Source organism: Cynocephalus volans, chromosome 1 (genome assembly GCF_027409185.1).
Source record: "Cynocephalus volans isolate mCynVol1 chromosome 1, mCynVol1.pri, whole genome shotgun sequence".
Taxonomy (NCBI): Eukaryota; Metazoa; Chordata; class Mammalia; order Dermoptera; family Cynocephalidae; genus Cynocephalus; species Cynocephalus volans.
In genome coordinates, this window is record NC_084460.1 from 277,731,279 (window position 1) to 277,758,009 (window position 26,731).

A 26,731-nucleotide genomic window follows, 5' to 3' on the forward strand; every position below is an offset into this window, starting at 1 on the left:
TATTTTTGTTTCCATTATTTTATACTTAACTCTCACATCTTTAGATCCATGTACATATATGGTATCATTATTTTATTGGAAAAAAATTTGGAGGTTATATTTATCTTCCAAGCCTCTTGGTTTACAGATGGACAATGGGGGTCCACAGATGTTACAAGGTGCTAGCTAATTCAGGGACACATGCTTATTAGTGGCAGAGATACCTCAATGAATGACCTGGCCACCTGTCCCAATGTAATCATGGCCATGTCTCTCACCTGTTTACTTTTCTGCTTCAAGTGACCTCTGTCCAAAAGAAATCACTCCCAGATCATCTCCTATTGTTTCTTTTCTCATAGCATAACTTCAAACTTTTCTTAGTCTTCTTTAAAAAGTCGAATGGAATAGAATTATGTCCCTTTTAAGAATCTCCTATTTTGAATACCTTTGCTTTGCAATCAGACCAGTACTTAAAATCTTTCATAATGAACAAAGAAAATAGTATTAATAATATCTGGTGAGAGAGATCAAATAGAAGAAGAAAGAAAATTGTGTAAAACCTACGAGGGTTTAGTTTCTTGTACGAAAATTGCATAAAAGTCTAACTGAGGTAATGATTTTCTTATACAGTAGTTGTTACTTTAAGGTAACAGTAAAATATCTGGCATTTATTTTAAAATCAAAATATTTGCCATTATAATATCTTTTTAGTTGTGGTAATTCTAGAAAAAGAATTGACTTTTATGAATTCAAATCATAACATTTACTTAGCTAATACCAGTAACATTTCTTTCCTAACATATGTGTTAGGATCTGGTATATAAAATATTCAAATGAAGACAAAACACTTTTAGGTTATACTAAGGTTTTGATAGTAAACTTTTTTGTGATTTTTCAGAATAGTGTTTTGGCTGTTTCTCTATCATCACTATTTATGGATTATTGTATTTGAGGTAGATGCACATCGGAGTGTCATCAAGAGCTTTTTTATCATCTAATGGTAGAGGCATTCTCTCTCATGCTGTAAGTCATGCTTAGAAGTGATTTGTTGGAGGGGTGGGACTCATTTGAGGGCTTTCTCTCAACAAATCCTCCTCTCGTATCTTTATTTCCATCCTCTTCATCTTCTTATATCTTTGATATGTGTGAAAGTTTAAAAGAGTCAGATAACTGTTTTTAGTTAGACCCTTTAGAATTTTTTGCAAGTGATCTACTTCTGATACTTCTTTTGGAATACAGAAAGCACTGGATCTTGGTGCTTCTGTGAAATTTCTGATTTAATATCCTCATCTTTCTTTTCTCTATTTCTTTTAGGTATTCTTTTTTTTTCTAAAGAGTTGTTAAATTTCAGCAGAATGTAGTTAGATGAAGCTCTTATTTATTTGCTTTTGTTTTTTATCTCTCATATAACACACAGAACTTTTCAATCTTAAGCCTAGTGTGCTCCTTTAGCTCAGGGAATTTCTTTTCTATTATGTATTTGAATTCACTGTTTCTTTTCATTTGCTGAAATTCCTAATAGATAAATGTAAACTTCTTAAATCAATATTTCACAAACCATATTCTTAAACCATTTTCTTCCATATTTCCATCTGTTTACTTTGCATTCTAATATATCTTCTCAGCTTTGCCTTCCAGGTAACTGCTTAGGAATTGGCTTTATCCAATTTATCACTGTCAATCCATTGAATTTGTTTTTATTTTGAAAATTCTATTATTCATTTCCAAGATTTATTTCGTGTTCTCCAATTACTCCTTTTTTTGTAGAAGCCAGTTATGTTTTCATGATGTAATATTTACTTGAATACCCTTAAAGATGATAATTAGACTTTTTCAAAACTGATTTTCTGTTCCCTGAATTTTCTTCTTTATTTTCTCCAGAGTATATTTGTCTTCATCCTTATCTTTTATTTAGTTTTGTCCTTATTATTTTTCTTCAAATGACTAATGATCCTTGGTTGAGAATTCATATTCATGCATTAGGGTCTAGATTAGGTTATAACCTTCTTGGGTTCATAATTAAAGATATTCTGTTCTGTGTCATAATCAAAACCCCTAACTGGCTTGAGTGTGTTCTGCAGTGATGGACGTGTGAGGTCTGACTGTAGGCTCTCTGTTAGTCAGTGGTAGAGTCAGCTTCCAAGGGCATTGGAGCAGAGCAAGCAGGAGGGCTGGGCAGGATGCAGACCCCACAGTGAATAGAATAAATAGGGCATTATGGTACTTTGAGGTTGAAATGCAGTCATATATTTTACTGATGTTGTCTTTCCTCTCCCACACCCACCCTCATATCCTTCCACACCCTACCAGATGGTAAGGTGCCAGAACTTGGAGGGAGGCGGGGGGGGGGGTTGCAGGGAGGGGGATAGTGTTACTCAGGCTTTGTTTTTTGTCTCCAGTCTCAGCACTCATATGCATATCGCCCAAGATAGTTTGCCCATTTTACTTAGAGAACAGCTTTAGTCTGTGTGCAAAAGCATCTTCAAGTATCCTCTGTATAAAAGCGAGGAAGAGATAGGAAGGAGGAACAGTTTTCTGCTTTTGCAATTCTGCAAGCAGTTGTTTGGTGAATTTCTTTGATGTTTTGCATCTTCATGCGAGTTAAGTCAGGAAAATGTTCTGGGTTTCAGTCAGGAAATGGAACTACTTTAGATCTTTTGAACAAAATTAAGACAAGGAAGTGGTTACACAGGTGACAGAAGAACTAAGATATCAAATAGGGGACAGGATGACAACTCAAAGATTGGCAATGGCAGGACACTGCCACCATCTTTTGTATTGGTGGCACAGTGGGAGAACAAGCTTTACCAAAATCCAGAAGCTGGGGCCATCTGGTAGGAGTTGGTACTGTTGAGTAAGGGGCTCTCTAGTAGGAGATGGAGACGTGGAAGACATATGAGTATCAGGGAAGGAACTTCTAACATATAATGCTAGCATAGGAACAAGAACAAAATTATTCATACCTTAACAGTTTATTTCCAGTCATGGCATATAGGTAAAATGCTTCTTCCTTCTTTTAGTCATCATTAAATGTTTGCCTTTGCTTAGCCAGCATCTTGGCTTGTTAGGGTTTCTTACCTAGTGGGTTGACCCGTATCTTCAGTCTACAAGGATCTGAGTATTTAGTGGTCCTGTTATCTTGGATTTTTGTAACTTTCCATTGACATTTTCTATTTGACACACCCTGGATGTGCCCCAGACTTTTTTTTTTTTCTGGGCTCTAGATGGTTCTCTCCAAACCACCATTTAGGAGCAACACTATTTCTACTTAGTATTTGAGAGCCAAACTGTCAGAAAGATCCCTGAGTCATTAGATGGCAGACTTAACTTTCAATTTGATGGTGCCTTCCCTATGTGCAATGATGGAAGCATTTTTCCTTTTTGAATTAAGCCATCCAATAGCAGAGCCCAAGGTTGTTGGGGCAAGAAGCAGACTCTCTCCACGTTGGTTTTCAGATGTAATAATGATAGGGGCTACTTCTACTTCTGTAACCCCTTGGTTTCCATGACTATGTATGAACAACGTTGGAGGACATTGTTTTTAAACTAACACAGTAAGTTTTTTATTAAACTATTCCATTTTTCTATTGGGCCATTTGTTTCTGGGTGATGGTCTACTACTAATTCCGTGGGTGTTAGATCATAACCATACTTATTTTACTGCAAAATGTGTATTTTGGTCAGAATCATTTACTGTGTGTGGTATTCCATAACAACAAATAAGGGTATTTGTAAATATGTGGAGGTAGGGCGTTGAGAGCAGTGAAGACAATTTCCAATTTGGATTAGTAGCTGCAGTTGTACACTATACCTTACCAAGTTTATAGTAATCCATATTCGTTTTTATAAATTGTCAACTTTCTACTGAGGCCAAACTGGCAAGTTAAATGGAGATGTGATGGGTATTTATAATCTGTATCTTTTAAGTGTTTTGTGGTGCACTAATTTCTACAGTTTACACAGGAATGTGTTTTGCTTTTGGTTTACTCTCTTGGTAGGGATGGGAAGATGTAAGGCTTTCACTTGATCCTTCCTACTGTAGTAGCTCTTACTTAATAAATTAGGGAGCCAGTGAGGAGATTTTACTAGTTGACTAATGTATCCATTCCAAGTACACAATCAGAAACTGAGGAAATAACTAAGGATTGAGTCCACAAAACCACTGGGCTTACTGTGAAACAGACTTAGGTCACAACGCTATCGATCAGGAGGTGATTATAAGCCACCCTAGTTTGACTGGTAGATGGTGTTTTGGAGTCCCTAGAAAAGGGCATCCATTCAGAGCCAATTACTAATTATCTCTGAAAGTTCTGAGGTAAAAGAGCTGCCCTTGTAAATGGCCACTGTCCAAAAGGCTTGGAGGAAGATTTACAGTCAGATTTCTGTTTTACTGAATGTACCCTGTATTATACAATGAATACATACATGCATAAATACACACACACACACACACACACACACACACATAATCTTTTTTTCCTAGTGAAAACAAATCACCAACCCTCTAAAATGAAAATGGTCCGATATAATAAACTTTCCACTAGGTGGCTGGCTGGTTTCCCATGGTAAGGTGACATAATAAGGGTTCCATATTGGCTTCTGCTGTTATCAAGCTGATGCTAGCCAGATCAACTTTGCCTAGGGGAAGTGGTTTTTATTGAGCCCATGCATAGTTTCTATCCTTGACACAATGGCTACATGGGCCAATTTAACACACAGCAGGGGACCAAGGAAAAGGGCCAACATTCACAGGAGAGGGCATGTTATCCACTTGACCATTGAAAACCTCATCTGCAGTGGATGTCTTGTGATGAGTGCACTCGCTTTTGCACTTTTTGAGAGGTCCAGCCACTAGCCAAGATTTCCAGTCTTATTCTTCTATAAACCACTAACCAATCAGTAAAACTGATAACCACTGCCAATGAATAAGTATATATCAATTCCCTATGCTGTTTGTTTTTCCATACAGAATATATGACCAAATATACTGCCCAAATTTCTGTTCACATGAAGGCTTTCCATTCACCACTGTTTTTCAGAGCCCCCCTTGGCAGAGTTATAATCCAATAAATGTCCACTTGTAGCAGAGTTGAGGTGGCATATTGTGCAAGCCCATCTGGAAACCAGGCTAAATTTTTTTCTGCTCTCTGATAGCTTCCCACAAAGCCATTGGTATAATTAAGGAACATGTGGTATTGAAACAAGCGTATAAGTTTGGGAGTCTAAGCCACCTGCTCACATAATTTATTTGTGCTTTTCTGATGGGCTCAAGCGCAATTTCAATTAAAATTCTTCCTTTTAAAAAGGAATTCATCTAAAGATGAATTGTTTTTTTGCATGTTCAGACTCATGGCTTGGAGGATCAAATAACACTTCTGGTTCATGATGAACAATTCAGGCCATGTAGTCACTTGGTATTATAAGTTCTTAATCTCTACCAGAGCTCATGAGGATGCTAGGAGGTGACTCTTAAAAGGAGAATACATAAAAATAGTTATTGACAGAGGTAGGCATGCCTTGAGGTCAGTACTATGGTTCTCCTACTCTGGAGCTTGTTATAGGTTTTCTGCAACATCCTCATTTTCCACAGATAGTTTTAGCACCATCCTGCACGAAGGGCAGGATGTCTTACGTCATACCCTGAACCAACTGTTGCAAACCTTTTCTTGGTCCAAACATCATTTAAACTATGTTCTTTCTCAATATGGCAGATACAAGATGCAGAGACTTACGTTTTGTTTAGGAGCATTATCTCATCATGCTACAAGCCTCAGAATTTCCTTCATGTTTATTTCTTCTCTGGCACACGTGTGTCCTACTAAGCCATCTAGGGTATTTGCCACTTCCTACTCAACAGACCCATTTAGGGTGATTTTATTAATTTAGTGGAATATACAAATTATCAGGACTATCTTATCTTAGCAGAGAGTGGGGGAGCTTATATAGCCCTAAGGCAAATGATTTAAGTTGTATTGCTGTTTTTGCCATGCAAAGGCAACTTGTTTTAACTGTCTTTATTGGTCAGAATCAAGAAGAAAACATTCACCATATCAGCAGCCACATAACAAGTACTAAGAGGGTATTTTGATCTGTTCCAGTTAAGATACCACACATGGCACAGCCCATCCTGTATGTTACAGATCCTAAGATGATATTCTCAGTCTTGTATCTCGCTGTTTTCTGTGTGTTTGGTTGAATTCTTGAATAATGGTTGTACAGTAAGATTTTATTCCTGTCTCCCTTATGTTGGATTTGACAACCTCATTTCATAGTGAGCTGACATACTGGGTAATATATTATATGTACAAGTGCTTTGTAAATTGTAACAGCATTATATAAATACAAAGGTATTATTAATGTTGCTGGTATTATTCATGTTATCACAAAAATGTATCTCCTCATGTGATGCTAAGGTTGCAGAGTACTTAGTATCTTGCTGACCCATCTTGACTTAGCTTTTTGCTCTGCTTGTCCCTAGGCTTCTCATAATGAGATGCAAAAATAATTTGGGTCTTATGGGTTGGCTTGGATATCTAAATTAGTTGTTCATTTGTTTAAAAAGTTATAGATCTTAATTGTACATAAAAATCATATGAATCATCTTGAATAGTGGTATGCATTCGTGAATGATATAAAACCTGAATGAGTTGTCACAGTGGTAGCAATGGATTCCTATTAAAATTTTATAGGGCCTTAAATTCTTCTGACATTAAAAAATTGTACCTTTCCTGAAGCACATCTGTAGACAGTCCAAACAATATGGGTCAGAATTACTGTCCTTTTTGCACCAACCAGCTCTTTTGTATATTAATTATGAAATTCAAAGTTAAGTATTATGAATAGATTGTTTATCCATTCTGATGAACCTAATATAGTGATTAGTGATGTTCTATGATATTTCTAGACAGTATAAATCTCTTCAGACTATTTTATGATTGAGGGTAGGAATGTTATCCTGAGCAAGAACGTAAATCTATACTCTTGTCTGTTCCAAGTGATTGAACACTGCTTCTATACTACTTTCTGATAGGATGAAAAAGAACACATTTGCCAGATCAATGGCTGCACACGATGTTGTTGCAGAGATACCACATCAGGCAGATCATCTACGATTTAGGCTACTACTTGGTTGTTTGCAGTTGTTTCTGTCATCCTCCAGGACCTCTGTTTTTTATAGAGGAGAGACTGGGGAATTACATGGAACTATGATGAGAACTACTACATCTACTTACATTCTTTAATTTTGACCAATTCCCACGAACCTCCCTAGTATGCAATATTATTATTGATTATCTTGATCAGGGAAAGGAGCAGTTTTAGAGGCTTCCACATGGCATATCCCACTACAGTAACCCACAGATTAAGAACGGATGTGGGAGTCTGCCAACTATCAAGTATGACTTTTCAAATTACTCATTTTGAGGCTGGGAAATGACCACCAGATGGGTTCATGGATCCAGTCTCACTGTGAGCCAGACCTGGGCAAGTTTTCTGTTTACTGCCTTGTCCCTATATGATGCTTCAGCCTCAACTCTAATGGGGCTGGGGGGGGGAGTGCATCATAACACCGCAAATCCCTAAGTATCAATACTATGCAAGACTCTGCATCAACAGTCTCACAATATTTGGGTATTTCTTCTTCTCCAGTTTATGGTTATCCAAATAAATGGTCATTGGTACCTTTGGGGAAGGAATAGAGGAATCTTTATATACACTTGCTATGGTGTTGCAGGATTCTTTTTTTTCCTACACTCTGACTTCTGACCTGACTTCTCCTGTAGTCAGTAGGTTCAGCATTGTGAAAACTAGCTTGTCTGGAAACCAGGCAAGAGATTGTGACTTTTTACAGGGTGCCTGCTCTCATCATCCTGATCATTCATTCTCAATTTCTCCTGGTTGTATCGATTGAACATTACCCTTGTTGACTTCCCATATTTCTGGTCTCTGAGGATATTATATATTCTATTAACGATCTCCCTAGCTATCTGTGCTTCAGGCTTTCCTGACAGCAACTCTGACTTTGCTGCTCTTTTCCATAATTGTGCCCATCTTGCTTTTGACATTGAAGTGCTTCCACCTGATCTTTCCTTTCTCAGAATCCTAAAATATCCATTGCTTTCAGGGAGCCTAGTTCTCTAATGATATCTCCTACCATCATCATAGAGAATCGTCACAAGTGAGCTTTTCAGTGATGTTGTTGCCCTTCTCACCAGTGCTTTCCTTACTGCTTTCCTAACTGGCGTATCCTCTGGTCATCCTGTGGACATGGTTATCTCTTGGGTTCTTCAGCCTTGCATAGTATATCCACTCTCACATGTTCACTTTCATGAGTCTTTTGTTCCTCCTTCTACCATTTGTTAGAGTAGCCAAGACATTTCTATCTTATTTAGTTTGGCTATCACTTTTCTAAGAACCATCCTAGCATCATATTAACACCAGAGTCTTTGCCAGGATGTTAAATCCTGTATCATAGGTGAGAGCTCCCATACTGATAAACTCTCCCTTGTTCAACTTTGTGTTCCCCTTGTCTCAACAGCCTCAGGATTCAGTCCTACATGTACTCTCTTGCCACCCTCGGGTATATGTTGGCTAGCTCATAAAGTTCTTTGGGAATAGTTCTTTTCATATCCTAACAGAATCATTAATTCCATGGCTAGGTTTTATTGTGACATATTACAATTCACCCATCCCCTACTGATAGACATTCAAGTGTATATATATATTTGTGTGTGGGTGTGTATGGATAGACAGACAGATGTTCTTTTGATTATGCTCTTGTTATCAAAATAAAATATTAAAAGATAAATATTTGACAAGTGCTATCGATTAAACAAATCAAATTGGGTAGCGTTCTATAATCCTTTTTGTAACTCAGAATAAATTTATTTTCTTTATAAAATCAATATTATAAAATAGAGTTGGTTTTCCTAAAACGACTTTCCTAACTTATATTTTCAAATTTCACTTCTTTGCTGATGACTTTAAAACTTACCTATCACCACACTATAGCTTTACACCAATATTTGTAGCTATCTAGAGGACTTTTCATTTTGAGATACTACCATCATCTCAGAATTAACATGATTTAATTTGCAACTCATTATATTATTTCACAAGTAGGTTAATTTCTTCATCTCTGAAATGCGTTCTAATAATGTCTGTATTCTACCAGTTCATTCAGTTCAAAATTATCATTTCACCTTTAATTCTGTTCTTTCCAGAGTCTCTGAAGCTCCCATTGATAACTTTTCTATGTTAATTGGCAGGTTCTGAATTTCTCTATGGGGGTGTGGGGTTATGGATTCAAATCTTGTTGGAAAAGGACTAAGGGATTTATCTTGAAGTTTCACTCACAGAACAAATTTACTTAGGTTAATGTTTGTTTTGGTTGAATTTGTTTGTGTGTGTGTGGGGGGGGGTCTGGTGGCTATTATGGGAGACCTCTTAAAACCACCCCAAAACTCCTATTACACCGCTTCTGTTTTCTTTTAATTCTCACTCCCACCCTTCTAAATCTGGTCTCCGTGGACCACATTGGCAGCCTCCTAGACTGTCCTTTGAAAGCCAATTTTGTGTGTTGTTAAATGATAACTCTTCCTAAAACATGCCTCGATAAACTAGTCTAATTGTCCTTAGACAGTTGTATATCTTTACTTCTTAAGCCAGTTAGGTATCTGGCTTTCTTATATGCCATGATAATTCCTATATATATTTCCATAACATTATAAAATATTATTTTATTTATTCCTTCTATAAAATTAAGTTCATAATTAGACTGTAGGTTAAAATCAATTCTTATGGTTTAAATTATTTTCTCTCAAATTAGGGGAACAATTTATGTAAACATTGGAAAGCAGTTTTCTTCTGAAAGTCCTTAAGCCAATTAGTTGGTCATTAAGATGGTGAATGGGTTCATTTCTGTAAGGATAACTGTACATTACAATATAATTTCATTCTACATGTGAAATATATTTTATCCTAAAGGAAATAAGAGCCATGATGTGATTAATTGGATGCTTTTTGCAATCACATACATCACAGTTAAAAGAAAAACAGTTACTACTTTATTGAGGCTTTGAATGGTGATTATACATGTGAAACTTTCAATGTGCTGACATTTTTAAGGAGCAGCAGAATGAAAGAGTTCCATATAGATTTGAATAGTTTTAAAAGGTAATATTTATATGAATTTTATTTTAATTTTAGAGGGAAAAATTAATCATATGACATCCACTGTAGTTTAAATTAATTACATTAATGACTCCTTGTAGAGTTAAACTTGGAGCTAGATTACAATTTTTATGTATTAAAAACTGCCACTCACCTTGCATCTTGACCTAAGTACTCAGTGATCACATAGGAAAGGTGAAAAAACAATACCAGTGAAAGTATTTTAAGAAAGGAAGGAGAAAATTAGAAAAGGTAAGGGACTACTAACTTGTTTTTTCCATCCTTTTGCTGCCCAAATTAATTCTTATGCTCTTTTGATTTGGGGAATAGACATAGTCTTCGAAATCAACGTTCTTCTCTAATGAAAAAAAATCTTATCTAGATTGTTATGTTTCTATCTGTAAACAGATTTATATTCCTAACACTCCTTACTCATTTCTGCTCAAAACCACTTTTTAAATTATGGTAAAGATGTTACCAAGAAAATATAAGAGAGCGAAGGATTCTGGGAAGATGGCAGAGTGGGAAGCACCAGGGATATCTCCTCATCTAGACAACAATAGCACTAGTGGAATCTGTCTGATGTAACTCCTTTGGAACTCTGGAGTCTATTGAAGTCTTGCAATTTCTATAAGAAAGCTTGGACGGTAAACTTTGGACAATTTTAGCCTTTAGCACATTAGCAGCTACCCTTTACCCATCCCAGTCCTGAAGCAGGCAGCTGTGCATGAGGTCCAAGAACAGCTTGCAGGAGCCAGGGTACATAAAAAGCAGCCTGTCCCCCAAATATCAGGGATCTATGTGCTGATCCCTTATTACTACTGCTTATTCTAGAGGTGCAAACAAAGAGGCTAGCAGCCAGTGTTGTGGTATCTCCCCTCCATTGTTTCCAATGCCTCCCTCTCCAGTTAAGGTAACTTCCAGGGGATTTCAAGGGCTAGAGCTCCTTTCTTCCCCTTCATTTTTCTCCTTATCCCCTTTTGGGATCCAAACATTGCAGTCTGGGACTTGCGAAAAACACCTGCATATATGGAGAAAAATAGAAAGTGACCACACAAGCCCAGAGATAGGTGCAGGCTCAGAAAAGACCTGAAGAAACCTTACATTTACACCTTAGTCTGATCCTCAACACAGAGATGGCCGATAACAATAAAAAATAAAGACAATGAACAAAAACAATAACAAAAAACAACAAACCCTGGGGAAGGAGGAGAATCTGATTTCTATACTCAAAAATCTAACACAAAAATCATTTGCATTTCTGTACACTAACAATTTGAACAGGAAATTATGACATTTTCATTCACAATAATATCAAAAATAAAGTACTTAGGAATTAACTTAACCAGAGGTAAAATACTTAGACAATGAAAACTATAAAACATTGCTGAAAGAAATTGAAAAAGACATAAATAAATGAAAACACAGCCCATGTTCATGGATCAGAAGACAATACTATTAAGATATTATTACTGCCTAAAGCGATCTATAGATTAGTGCAATCCTTAACAAAATTCCAATGACATTTTTTAGCCAGAATTGAAAAATCCATCCTAAGGTTTGTTTGGAGTCTCAAGGGACACTGAAGAGCCAAACAGTCTTGAAAAAAGAAGAACAAAGATAGAAGACTGACAATTCCTGATTTTCAAATTACTACAAAGCTACAGTAATCAAAACAGTATGATGCTGGCATAAAGATAGACATAGAGACCAATGGAATAGAGTAGAGAACCCCAAAATAAACTCTCCTGCGTATGGTCAAATGATTTTGACAAGGGTGCCAAGACCATTCAATGGGGGAAAGGACAGTCTTACTACAAATGGTCTGAGAAAATTAGTCCTCTACATGCAAAAGAATGAAGTTGGACCCTTACTGAATACCATACATAGAAATTAACTTAAAATGACCAAAGACCTAAATATAAGTCCTAAAAGTATAAAACTCTTAGAAGAAAACATAGGGCAAAAGCTTCATGACGTTGGATTTGACAGTGAGTTTTTAGATATAACACTAAAAGCATAGTCAACAAAAGAAAAAATAAGACAAATTTGACTTAATGAAAATTTTTAAATTGGGGGCATAAAAACACATTATCATCACAGTAAAAAGGTAACCCATAGGATGGTAGAAAATATTTACAAGTCATATATCTGATAAGGGATAAATATCCAGAATATATAGAGAATTTATAAAACTCAGCAACAACAAAAAACCCAATTCAAAAATGGACAAAGGACTTGAATAGATATTTCTCCAAAAAAGAAGTACAAATGGCTAGTAAGCACAGGAAAAGATGCTTAACGTTCTAATAATTATGGAAGTGCCAGTCAAAACTACAGGGAGACACCACCTCGTATCCATTAGGGTGGCTTCTATCAAAGAAACAAAAAAAGAGGAAATAGGTGTTGGCAAGGATATACAGTAATTGGAACTCTTGTTCACTGTTGGTAGAATGTAAAATGATATAGCCATTGTGGAAGATAATATGGTAATTCCTCTAAAACTTAAAGTAGAATTACTATAGGATTCAGCAATTTCATTTCTGGGTATATACCCAAAAGAATTGAAAGCAGGATGTTGAAAAAAATATTTGTACACCTAGGTTCATAGTAGCATTATGCACAATAGCTAAAATGTGGAAATAACCAAGTGTCCTTTGGCAGATGGATAAATAAAATGTGGTTTATACATATAATGGAATATTAATCAGCTTTAAAAAGGAATGGTATTTCAAAAAGTTATGGAAAAATTCATAGTATCTTTTAATTCTATTTTTCCATGAGCTTTTTGAAGTACCCTTGTATGCAACGACACAGATAAATGTTGATGACATTATGCTAAGTGAAATAAGCCATAACAGAAAAACAAATAGTGTTTGATTCCACTTATATGAGGTACTTAGAGTAGTCAAAGTTATAGATACAGAAAGTGGAATGGTTATTGTCAGGACTGAGCAGAGGGCGGGGGAAGTAGGGAGTTATTGTTTAATGGGTATAGAGTTTCAGTTTTACAAGATGAAACAAGTTCTGGAGCTGGATGAGGGTGATGATTGCACAATGTTATGAATGCATTTAATACCACTGAACTCCACCCCTAAATTGGCTAATATGGTAAATTTTATGTTATGTGCACTTTACCACAATAAGAAAATTGAAAAAAAAAAAAGATATTTCTTTTCCATGTGGATAGTAACAGAGGACATGTTGGGGAGGATATATAAACATTAGAGGATATACAACAAAAATTTAAAAAATATTTTATATCTTAATAATTCAAATGTCAAAGTTTAAAAAGAGAAATACCTGTTATATTTCAGAAATATTCACATCATTTTCATATTTAAATGAAAATTTTTAAAAATTTAGAGGAGCAATTAAAAAGCCTGTACTAAAATTATTAGATTATTTGCCCAAGAAGAGGCTGGTTTAGCAACAATTACTCATAGCTTATCATAGGAAAAAATTTTTGCTAAAGTTTAGATATTTCCTGTTAAAACAGCTTTCAGTTCCTATTAATAATTTAAGGTGCATTATTTTTTAATCATTTAATTTTATAACTTTATTAATCAACAATACATATTTCTCATAAGCTATGAATGAGTTTTCATAAGCTATGGATGAGTTTTTATTTATTACTATTTATCTTTATTATTCCTTTAGGTCTTTATATATAATATTTTTTTGTTAAGCAAACAAAATGATAGTTTTTAGCCATCATTTAGTACTTTCATAACTTATCCTTGCATAAGTTAACTATCATAATCCATTTTCCTTCAGCATAAGGTCTTTTAACATACTGTAGCACATAATTTGGCAGATGCTATTTTAGTGTGTGAATTATTTTGAAGCCTAATCTGTATTTGAAACCCAGATCTACCACTTATTGCCTGTACAAACAGGGGCACATTACTTATATGTTTCTATCTCTATAAACTGCGAAGCATAATATGCCCGTCAAAGAAGTTTTTGTCAGGATTCAATGAAATAATATATGTAAGATGTCTAACACAGTGCCTATGACAGAATTCATAGTCAAGTAATTTTTCTGCAGCAAAGATTATTTACCAGGGTAAGATAAATTATTTTTAATTTTTAGTACATTTTTTAATCTTTTGTTTTAAATGTGACATAAGTTACACTGAATAGAAGACTTTTAAAGTCTTCTCGATTCATTACTTTTTAAACCGTTTTAGTCATTTCATTAAGTAATGGCATGAATAATTTAGCAATGAGTTTCCCTGATTGTAGGTGTAGTTTCCCTAACTCAGATTACATATGAACAGAAATATGGAGATTAGGTCATTATGGTAGCTAATTCTGATGTTCTTATGTTTGCATGTCCCTTGTTATATGTTTGAAAGTACTTGTATACCCATAAAAATTGTACACAACTCAACTTGTTTAGGGGTTATTCTATTTGTCATGATGTCTGCCAGTGATTATATAATATAGATTATGGTTTAAATATAACCATGTGAAAATGTGAGGGGGAGAGAAAGGTTCCCTTCAACTCTGATATGACAGTGTATGTCATTGTGTTGTGTTATACTACATTGGCATGGCAATGGTGCACTCTAAGAGTACTTAGTCCACTTAAGTGTTGATACCTTGCATTTATTGCAGTGAGTTTAGTTGTATTTAGTACAATATTTTTGAATATTGCTAAGCAGCTATTAATATTATTTTTTGCCTAAAGTATTATCATGACTCTGGCATCAACCAAGGATCTGGTTGATATTTTGCCGGTAATTGTAAATATTGCATCAGAGTGTTAAATCATTCTATTTATCATATGTTAAGCTCCTAAAAAATAAATTAGTTTTGTATTTTTTCAGAGTTTCACAATATGGAAGGTATTAAAAAGTCTATAATCTTGTGCAAATGGGAATTTTAATACTGATAATTTGAAAATGATTTTGAATGTCTTCAACAGTTGAAATAATTCATTTAGAAATCCCTGAGGAAATATATTAATCAAAATATTTATTCATAATATTGTACCATGTTAAATAGACAACGATTAAGCCAACTTGTTTATAATTGTGTTCTGAGTAGAAAATCAAATAAATAAAAATACTTATATATTATTACACTAAATATGCTGCTTACATAAAAATGAGTAAGTATGGATCTCGATCAAAATAAAAGCAATTAAAGACTAATTATTCTCAGGTTTTAAACTCTTAATTTGAATTATGCATATAGAACCATGGATAATTTAGAAAACATAAAAATAAAATTCCATTAAAAAAATGCACAGGACTTACAACATTTTGGATATTTCAGTCAATATAAGTATCTATAGTATCTATATTTTTAAATATTAATTTTATGAAAAATTATGGATTTGCGTATTAAATATACCAAAATTAAAACATAAATATGTTCAATTAATATTTGTTTAATTGAAATATATTATGTGTGAATTTGAATATAATACATAACTATGAAGAACTCCAAAAAGTATGTAGAAAAATAGAATTAAAAGATAATATGATAAAACTTTTTGAAGTACCCTTGTATACTAATTAAATATATATAACAGAAATTCAAGTTATAAAATGTGACATATGTAGTCTTCTGCAACTAGCTTTTTTGATTTTTTTGGGTTTTTTTTAAGAGTCTTCAGAGTTGCTGTATGTGGCTGTAGTTCATTTCACAATATTCACTTTTCTGTTCTGTTAAGGGATATTCAGGTTGTTTCCAAAGTCTTGGTCTTAAACACTGCTGCCATGAATATTCTTGTACACAATTCCATGTGCACCTGCAGATGATTTTCCTTTGGACAATAACCTGGGAATGGAATTAAGAATGGGGATTTTATTAGACAGTGTATTCTTTTTCAAACTAGTTGAATTATTTACCTTGAAATTGGTTTTTAAATGTGAAATATAGTAGGAATCCAGTTTCATTTTATTTTATTCTGATAGCTTGCCCTAGCACAATTTATTATATGGTTCTTCTTTTTCTCAATGGTCTACTATACCAGCTATGTCATTTAACTAGTTTCCATATATACATAAGTTTGATTCTGCTCTTTCTTTCAAGTTCCATTGGTGAGTTTGTTTACTCCTGTGGCAGTACCATGCTTTCTAATCATTATGGTTTTTAATAAGTTTAGGTATGTCTAAAGGCAGTTTTCTCGACCTTATTCTGGAGAAGTGTTTCAGATATTCTTAGGCCTTTCTTTTTCTTATAATTTTAAAATAAGCTTGTCAAATTATTTAAAATTTTTTCTTGGGACTTTTATTGGAATATCTTTAGTTTTATGGATCAATGTAGAGATTCTGGCATCTTTATGATATTGGGTCTTTCAATGAATGAGTAAACATAGTTTATCTCCCAATATATTTGGACTTTCTTAACATCTTTCAATAACATTTTAATAATTTTCTCAATGAATATCTTGTACATGTTTTGTTAAATGTAGTTCTAAGTACCTTATAGTTTTGCTATTGTAAATGGTATCTTTTAAAATAAAATAATTTGTTCCTTTGTCGGCTTTGAGGCCTCCTGTAACAGAGATCAAGAGGGAGTTTCTGAGCCCAGAGCAAGATCAGCCCTCTGTCAAAGTCCACGCCTCCGTCAGAAGCAGTGTAGAGGGTACTCTCCAACTTGGAATAAGACCACATCTCTGCAGGACACCATTGGCAAGAGACAACGGTGTGCACATGCATTCCAAATAAGACCGTCCATCTACAGGACATCATGCCTGTGTCAGCAGGAGCCAAATGGGAGATTCTGATCACCACATGTTCCTGGCCTGTCATCCTCTAATCTTCTCTTTCATCAACCCAACACCGTTTATCCATGTTCTTTTCAGTCTTCATAAGGAGCCCAAGACTCCCAGTTTATCATTCATTCCAGAACTCTAATCCTCTCTAAGCTTCCATATATCACTTTTTCTGATCCAATCTCTGCTTCCCCTTTCCTCACTCCCAAACCCCTTTCTTTACACTCTCTGGAACTCAAGGTTCAGTGAACAGCAGAATCCTCTGTATTTTCACTTCTGCTGTGAATGTTCCCTTCACCTTTATGCTAATGGAAATCTAACTTTCCGTTAGTGATAGTTTCTCCTGCAGCCAGTGGTGTTCTGGTAAATGTTTAACAATCACTTCTTTGGAAAAAAAAAAAAAAATCCCGGATTTATAGTATTTTTCAAAAAAGTTTCAGTGGTATAAATACTTACACCATAGTCATTCAAACTACCGTCTTAATTCAATGGGGAACTGGGAATTGATGTCTGCAGTCAACTCTCCTGAGCCAGTATGAGCCATCTCTAGCACACCATATCTTACAGCAGATAAGTGACTGTTCGCTCTACTCCACACTCAATCATAACATTAGCCCTGGATATCAGATAAGTGTCCCTTTGCTTCTCATTGCTGCTTTCTGTCCCTTCTCCCTTCCTTTTATATGAACCCATCCTTCCTTGAATTTCATACACCAGATTATCCCACTCTCTTCTCAGACCATTTTAGGGTGAAGTTAAGTAAACAATCCCTGTGATATTGCCACTTTCTTAAAAATGATTTCTGCAATAATCCTTGATGATTTAAATATTTACATGGACGATCTTTCCAATATTCTGGACTTTCAGTTTCTTGGCAGCCTCTTCTCCAGTGATCCTGTTCTCCATTCGTCTTCAGCCACTCACTTTCCTGGTCGTTTCCTAGGCCTTGTTATTGCCAATAAGCACCATAACTTTTCACTCCCTTTGCTGTTTGTTCCTCATCTTCCCAACCTCTGCATGTTGTGGTGTTCAGGGCTCAGTTCTTGGACCTCTTCTCTTTGTTGTTGTCACTGCCTAGGGGATCTCATTCAGTCTCATGGCTTTAAATTCTACCTATATGTTAACTCCTTAAGTTACGTCTTCAACTGAGACCTCGTCTCTGAACTCTAGTTTTATGTATCCACCTGCCAACTTGACACCTGCAGTTCCATGTAGATTCCTCACTATAATTACGTCTCTGAATATTTCTCTATCTTATTGGAAACTCTATCCTTCTAGTTACTTAGCCAAAAATAAATAAATAAATAATAATAACTCTGGAATCATCTTTGAGTCATTTCTGTCTCTCATACCTCACATCTGATATTATTTGGGGTCTATATTTGAAGAATATCTACAATTTCATCTTTTCTTACCACCAGCACTGTTGCCTCCTGTTTTTCGTTTTGTTTTGTTTTTTTGCCATCATCTCTAGTTTGGATTATTGTAAAAGCCTCTTAACCTGTCTCTGCTTTTGTCTTTGTTTTCCTTGAGTCTCTTTTTGAACAAAACAGCCAGAGTGATCATAAAACATGTCTGTCCGAGACATTTCTCTGCTAAAAACTTTAGTGACTTCCTATTTTATTCAGAGTTACAGTTGAAGACATTATAACTCTGAGGGCATATATGATCTAGCCCCTTTTTTTTTTTTACCTCTCTGACCTAATCTCCTGCTATTCTTTCATGCTTTACTCAATCTCAGCCACGCTAGCTTCCTATTTATAGAACACTCTAGGCATGCCTCTGTCTTGAGGCTTTTGTCCTTGAGGTTTTTCTCTCCCTGGGTTGTCTTCCCTCAGATATCCTAATGGCTCATCCCCTCACTTCCTTTAAAGATTTACTCAAATGTCACCTTTTCAGAGAGCCCTTCCATTGTCAACCAATTTAATTTCAATGCTGCCTCTCATTCCCTGACACTTCCTGGACCTCTTTTCTTCTTTATTTTTTCTCCTTACATGTCTTACATATCTTTTTTATTGTATCTCTTCCCATCAGAATGTAAGCTCCAAGAAAGCAGGCCTATTTATCTTTTTAATTTACTGCTATGTTCCCAGTGCCAAAGACATGTCTGCAAATAGTAAGTATCCCGTAAATACTGTATTTGAATGAATGCATAAATGAAAAAAAAAGTGTTCTCTTTGTTGCTGTTGTTTAGATATGCATTCAATTACTAGGAGGATACTTCAAAAAGTTTGTGGAAAAATTAGTATTATCTTGCAATGCTATTTTTCCAAAAAGTTTTTGAAGTGCTCTTGTATAGATTGATCCGAAATACAGTGACCTTGCTAAAGTCCCTATTTATATAGTTTGTAGGTTTTTTGGCATTTTCCTTGTTAATAATGATATCATCTGTGAACAATAATAGTTGTGATTTTCCTTTTCCAATCTTGGAAAATTATATTTCTGTTTCTTGTCTTTGTGCATTGTCCAGGACTTGCATAAAGGAGTTAAATGGAAGTAGTTAGAGTAGGCATTCTTATCCTGTTTATGATTTAAAAGGAAATGCTTGTGATGTTTCCATATAGGGAATGACATTTGTTATCTTCAGTAACTATTCTTTATCAGGTTAAAAAACAGTTCCCTAACTTTCCATATTTGCTATGTTTGTTTGTGTTTTATCATGAGTGAATGTTAATTTTTTTATCATAAATGAATGTCAGTTTTTAAAATTATGTTTAAGTATTAAGATTTTATCATGAATGAATATTGAATTTTCTGCTTCTGAGGTTATCTTTTTCCACTAATATTTTAATGGGGTAAATGATATGGATTTTCTAATGTAAAGATTCTTCCATTCTTGTTATAAAACTTATTCATCATGTGTTAACTGATTTATATATCACAATCTAGTTCACTATTTTTTCTTAGGATGCTTATTTCTATTTTAAGAATAAAATTGGTCTTTAATTTCTCTTATTGTCACCATCTTTTTGTATTTTGTTATCACTGAGTAAATTGGAGAATGTTCACTCTATTCTATTCTTCATGGGAGACTTGTTACTTAAATGTGTGGTAGAAATGTAAAGCTAATTGGAAATGTTATGTATTTATGGGTAGATTTTATACTATGAATTCAGATTGTTTTTTAGTGTACTAGAACTGTAGAGATTATTTATTCTTAATCAATTTTCGTAAAATAATATGTTAATATGAATATTTTGTCTGAGTTTTAAATTGACCAGCATAAACGTATTATCATATTTTTTATCTTTTAAATCTCAAATAGATTCATAAGTAGTCTGTTTTTATTTTTGAATTCTATTTCTCTTACTCCTTTTGAACTGTTCTCTACACCCTCCTCATCTCTCATTAGTCTTTCTGGAGATATATGAATTTTATTGGTACTTTTGAAGATCCAACTTTTGAGTTTTATGATTCTCTATTATGTTTAGTTCTTTTCTTTATTAATTGTGCTTTCATTGTTATGATCTTCTTTTGTCTGTAGTATTTAGGTTTAGTCTTTGTTTCTTTTTCCAACTTCTTAAGTTGAATGCATAGTTCATTAATTTTTGGCCTTTCTACTATTCTAAGGATTTAATATTATACATTTTTCCTAAATATTGTTTTAACTGTGTCCTGCAGGTGTTTATATGTAGCATTTTAATTTTATTCGGTTTTAAGTATTTTAAGATTTTCATTGTGATTGTTCTTTGTCTCATGGTTTATTTAGAGGGTATTTTCAAATTTACATATGCACGGGTTTTGGATTATCTTTTTTTTTTTTTTGGTTACTATATATTTGTAGTTAAAATAAATCTGTGGTCAGAGCACATGGGCTGTATGAAACCAATTCTTGAAATTTCTTGGGATTTGGTATGGCAGATATTGCTAGTTTTCCACCAAATTATGTTTTCTTTATTCCCATAGTTTCATGATATAGCTAAGCATATAGTTAGACACCTATATTTCTCAGCATCCTTTATGCCTAGCTGTGATTATGAAAGTAAATTTTGACAATGGAATGTGCACTTAATTGGTGTGTGGTTGTGGAATTACTTTTCAGAAATATCTACTCTTTCCCCTTATTTCCAAGGAAGTATTCTACTTTCCATGGCCTTGCAGAGCTGGGGCATGTAATTTATTTTTGCCAGTGATAATTTAAGAAATATGACACAACAGAAGCTTGATATGTGCTTGCACATTTAGGTTTGCTCTCTTGTACCTCTACTAATGACATGAAAAGAATTCGTCTCAGCTAGCTTCTGGTACAATGAGAGACATGAACATCAGTGCTGCCATAACTGGGCCCAGACTATATCAGCTGACCTCCACATATGCACAAGCTAGTTACATGCTTCTTCTTGTATACCACTGAGATATTGTGGTTGCTTATTATGTGATGCTAACTAACTGATACATTGCCACTTCCATGGTCTGGTTCTGAAAGAAACATCAGGCTTGATCTGTTTTATACTCATTTCCCTTCAATTTGATATGGAACAAAGATATGGATGTAACCTATCTTTGACCATATAGGCCAGAAAAATGCCTTACAGAATGGATGAACAAAAATGGGAAGGAATCCTGACCAGTTCTGCATTAACTTTGATCACCTACCTTTGGAGACCTACTTGTAAGAGGATAATTTTCTATTTTTTTCCAACCCACCCTATTTTGAGATCTCTTTGTTTCATCAGCTTAACATTTATTCCAATAATTTAGCTTCTTTATCAGCTAGTATATGGTCCATTTTTGTAAATGTGTGTACTTGAGAAGAATGTGCATTGTCTGATTTGAGGGCTCAGAATTCTATACATATTCTGTATAGTTTGATTTTTGTATAATTCAAATCTTTTGTATCTGTACTGTTTTTTGGTCAATATTAATAATTCAGTAATTTGATGCATATGTCATTTTTTTTTTTAACAATTTCATCAGTTTTTACTCTACACATTTTGAAGTTATTTTACTAGGTGCATATCTGTTTATAATTGGTATATCAATCAGATGGATTGATATATTTATCATTTTGTAGTAACTTTGTTTATTTATTTTACACATATGTAAGGTACATATTTGAGTAGATAAAATAGAAATAATGTTTTCTATACATTTTTTCAAGTGAAATGTTAATGTAATTTAAAACATTTTTATATACAGTTTTTTATCATTCATTTTTCATTTAACAACATATCAAGAGCATTTCATGTGGTAATAGGTATTTTTAGAAACAATGTATTTAATGTCTTAATGCTTTATTATTTGGAAATTTTATAATGTATTTTATCTTCCTATATCTACTAATTTTGGTTATTTCCATTGTTTTGCTGTTTCAAACAATTTTATGAAGTCAATTTTTGCACATTAAGCTCTTTTCATCACTCTGGTTTTTCTTGATAAAACTCAAGAATTGGCATTATTGGATCAAAGAGTATAAATAAGTCTTTCTTCTAGTCTTTGTTTTGAAAGTGAAATATAAAGAATTCTCCTTTAAAAAGCTACTCCTTGCATTCATTTTTTTCCTACACATTAATTCCTTATTCCTTCAACCTTCTCTATTTCTAGTAATGTTTTGTCATGTGGTGTATTTTGTCTCTTATTTTATAGCTATTTCATCTTTTATTTTTTTCCACCCCTTTATTTTCAACATTTCTGTGATCTGTTTAGTTGTTATATCTAAAAAATAGCCTATAGCTGGCAGTCACTTCCATTTATCTGGTGATTTTATTCATTTATTTAAATGTTTTACACTTATTATGGTTATTAATGTATTTGTGCTTGTTTTTACCATCTTATTTTTTGCTTTATGTTTACCTTGCCTTTTATGCTTTTAATTCTCTTTTCTTGCTTTATAATACGTTGATTTTTTTACCATGTATTTTTCTCTTCTTTTATTGTTTACCCTTAAAAATTTAGCATACACTTGTAGTACAATCTATAATTAATTATTGAATAATATAAAGATATTCAAAATTTTAATTCAGATCAAAACCTCCTTATTTACATATTGTTTTGGTCTGGTAATTTTTTTTTAACATTACAAAATAGAAATTATCATTGTAATTTTATAAAGGCAATTTACTTTTTAAAGACAATGCTTGCTTAGATTTATCTATGAATTTATTAATTTCATTTTTCTGACTGTTTTAAGGTCTCATCTCTGTCTGTATTTTGTCCAGCAGTTTCACTATAGTAGCCATTACATTTATTTTCATTTATTCCCTGAAAAATTATGATTCCTCCATTTAGGAAGCATATCTTTTGTCATTTCTCAAAATTCTCACTCATTATTGCAGTAAATATTGTCTTTTCTTCATTTTAAAAGTTGATTTCTCTCAGCGGTGCAGTTAGATAGGTATACCTCGTTTCATTGCACTTCAATTTATTGTGCTTCACAGATACTGCGTTTTTCACAAATGGAAAGTTTCTGGCAACCCTGCATTGAGCAAGTCTATCAGCACCAGTTTTTCAACAACATATGGTCATTTCTTGTCTCTGTGTCACATTTTGGTAATTCTTGCAATATTTCAGATTTTTCATTATTGTTATATCTGTTACTGTGATGTGTGATCAGTGATCTTTGATGTTACTATTGTAATTAATTTGGGGCACCATTAACCATGCCCACATAAGATGGTGAGCTTAACGGAGAGTGTTGTGTGTTCTGGTTGCTCCACCAACCTGCTGTTTCCCCATCTCTCTCCTTCTTTTGAGGCCTCCCTATTTCCTGTGACACAATATTGACATTAGGCCAATTAATAGCCCTACAGTGACCTCTTAAGTATTCAAGTGAGAGGAAGAGTCGTGTGTCTCTCACTTTAAATCAAAGCCAGAAATGATTAAGTTTAATGAGGAAGGCATGTCAAAACAGGCTGAGATGGGCTGAAAGCTAGGACTCTTGTGTCATATCATTAGTCACATTGTGAATGCAAAGGAAAAGTTCATGAAGGAAATTAAAAGTGCTACTCCAGTGAACACATGAGTAATAAGACAGTGAAAGAGCCTTATTGCTGAAGAAAGTTTTAGTGGTCTGGACAGATAATCAAACCAGCCGCAACATTCCCAACATTCCCTTAAACCAAATCCTAGTCCAGAGCAAGGCCCTAACTCTTCAACTCTGTGAAGCCTGTGAGAAGTAAGAAAGCTGCAGAAGAAAAGTTTGAAGATAGCAGAAGTTGGTTCATGAGATTTAAGAAAAGAAGCGGCAGCAAGTGCTAATGTAGAAGCTTCAGCATTTTATCTAGATCTAGCTAAGATAATTGATGAAGGTGGCAACGCTAAGCAACATATTTTTAATGTACAGAAACAACCTCATATTGGAAGAAGATGCCATCTAGGACTTCAGCTAGAGAGGAGAAGTCAATGCCTGGCTTCAAAGCTTCAAAGGACAGGCTGACTTTGTTATTAGGGGCTAATGCAGCTGGTGATTTTAAGTGGAAGCCAATGCTGATTTACCATTCTGAAAATCCTAGGGTCCTTAAGAATTATGCTAAATCTACTCTGCCTGTGCTCTATCAATGGAACCACAAAACCTGGATGACAGCATCTGTTTACAACGTGGTTTACTGAACATGTAAAGCCTACTCTTGAGATCTACTGGTCAGAAAAGATTTCTTTCAAAATATTATAGCTCACTGATAATGCACCTAATCACCCAAGAATTCTGATGGAGATGTACAAGGAGATTCATGTTGTTTCTATGCCTGCTAATAAAATAACCATTCTGCAGCCCATGGATCAAGGAGCAATTTCTACTGTCACATCTTATTTTTTTTTTTAAAGGCTATAACTGCCATAGATAGTGATTCCTCTGATGGATCTGGGCAAAGTAAATTGAAAACCTTCTAGAAAGGATTCACAATTCTATATTCCATTAAGAATATTGTGATTCATGAGAAGAGGTCAAAATATTGACATTAACAGGAGTTTGAAAGAAACTGATTCCAGTCCTCATAAATGACATTGAAGGGTTCAAGACTTCATTGGAGGAAGTAGCTGCAGATGTGGTGGAATTAGCAAGAGAGCTAGAAGTGGAGCCTCAAGATGTGACTGAGTTGTTGCAATCTCATAAAACTTTAACAGATGAGGAGCTGCTTCTTATGGATGAGCAGAGAAAGTAGTTTCTTGAGATGGAATCTACTCTCATTGAAGATGCTATGAACATTTTTAAAATGACAACAAAGAATTTAGACTATTACATCAACTTAGTTGATAAAGCAGCAGCAGGGTTTGAGAGGATTGACTCCAGTTTTGAAAGAAGTTCTACTGTGGGTAAAAATCCCATTGAACAGCATTGCATGCTACAGATTAATCTCTCATAAAAGGAAGAATCAGTTGATGTGACAAACGTCATCATTGTCTTATTTTAAGAAATGACCACAGCCACTCCAAAGTACAGCAACCACCACACTGATGACTCAGCAGTTATCAACAGCAAGGCAAGACCTTCCAGCAGGAGAGATTATGACTTGCTGAAGGCTCAGATGATTGTTAGCATTTTTTAGCAATCAAGTATTTTTAAATTATGGTATGCACATTATTTTCTTAGACATAACTATTAGACACTTAATAGAACACAGTATAGTGTAAACATAACTTTTATATGTTCTGAGAAACAAAAAAAATTTGTGCGACTCATAATAGATAATCAGTATCTATTTTATACTTTGATTTAGTGAAGCATCCTTTCTTTATGGTCATTTCCAAGAGCAAGGTACTTACTGTTCATGAGGCAACCCTGTTTATTCTAGAAGAGAAAGTCAGACATCTGCTTTTCTTTATTCTGTAGAGTCTGCTCCCCCATACCCCCTAGATTTCTCTCCAGAGTTATGTAGAATATGCCTGCTACTGCTTTTTACTAAAACTCTTCAAATATTTAAATATGCAAGCCATCATATGTGCATTTATCTTATTCCAGATTTATCTACCAGCTGCTTCTTTTCCAAAGTTCCTTCAACAATTTCTGTACTCTTTGGGGTCATGTTAGGAAGCTCAAACAAAGATAATGTTGGTTTAGCAAGCACACAATACTATAGAAATGTAAGGTTCCAAATCAGCTATTACAGAATGCTTTGTTGTAAGGATTTAGTGTACATTTCTTTTTCTGTTATTACCTCTAACCTACATAATCATTAAAATTACAGTGTGCTACAGATAGCACTATATCAGTTCAAAATCATTTAGATTTGGAAATTCCTGTACTTTATATTCCTTTGCCTTGTTTTCTTTTAACAAAAGCAATATTCTTAACTTAATTGTGACATTAGGTATTACACATTTTGATTGTTTTTGTAATATATACAGATTATTATAAATCTATATAATATATACAGATTTAGAACTTTGAAGCTCTAAAAAATATGGTGTATTAATCAGGGCTCTCCAGAGAGACAGAATCAATAGGATATGTTATAAATATATGAGAGGGGATTTATTAGGGGAATTAGCTCATGTGATTGTGAAGAAAAGTCCTACAGTTGGCTGTCTTTAAACTGGATGTCAGTAACGTGGCTCAGTCCAAGTCAGAAGGCCTCAAGCTAGGGAAACTGATGGTGTAAGTCCTGGAACCCAAAGCTGAAGAGTCTCGAGCTCTGATGTTCACAGACAGGAGAGAAGAGTGTATCCCAGCTCCAGGAGATAGAGAGAGTGCTTCACCTTTTTTCTCTGTCTTTTGTTCTCTCCAGACCCCTATTCATTTGCATGGTTCCTGCCCACATCGAGGGTCTTTCCCACCTGGTGCACTCAGGCTCTTATACTAATCTCTGCTGGAAACACCCTCATGGACAAAACTTAAAAGATAGCTTTACCTGATTTTTCAGCATTCCTTAATCTAATCTAATTCTAGGTGTCTAATTGACACCTATAATTAAC

The 26,731-nt window shown here is 34.3% G+C and overlaps 1 protein-coding gene across 1 annotated transcript in view; it reads left to right on the forward strand.

Moving 5' to 3' along the window:
- Positions 1-26,731, forward strand: part of SPAG16 (sperm associated antigen 16) — a 909,927-nt gene that overhangs the window by 59,360 nt on the left and 823,836 nt on the right. The window lies entirely within an intron of this gene.